Below are 407 nucleotides of genomic sequence, written 5' to 3' on the forward strand. Positions count from 1 at the left end.
AAAGGATATCAAAGCAAAACCTTTCTGATATGATATACCCCAATTTGTTATATTTACCTGTCACATGTTGTAAATCTAACCACTCAAGCAACAATGCAGATATTATGTTGACTTCGAGCGACATGAATATTGAGCCTTACCTTCTCCGCGTACAATGTACTTGGTAAAGCTGTCGTGTCCGTGGCACGTCGCTATGATCATGCTAATGACTAACGTTTGGTACATCTGCATACACTAGCTAATAGCAAAATGACCAAATTGGCAAAACTTGGCAAAACACAAAACGATTTACAGTGTAGTGACCGATTGGGGTGTAACATTAGCTTGGTTTAACTTTCTTACAGATTAGGTTAACTACTACTAATCAGTTTCAGCGCAACTACGATTCCAGCTTTACCCTGGAGGGT

The sequence above is a fragment of the Phytophthora parasitica genome, assembly GCF_000247585.1.
Source record: "Phytophthora parasitica INRA-310 unplaced genomic scaffold supercont2.55, whole genome shotgun sequence".
NCBI classification, from domain to species: Eukaryota; Oomycota; class Peronosporomycetes; order Peronosporales; family Peronosporaceae; genus Phytophthora; species Phytophthora nicotianae.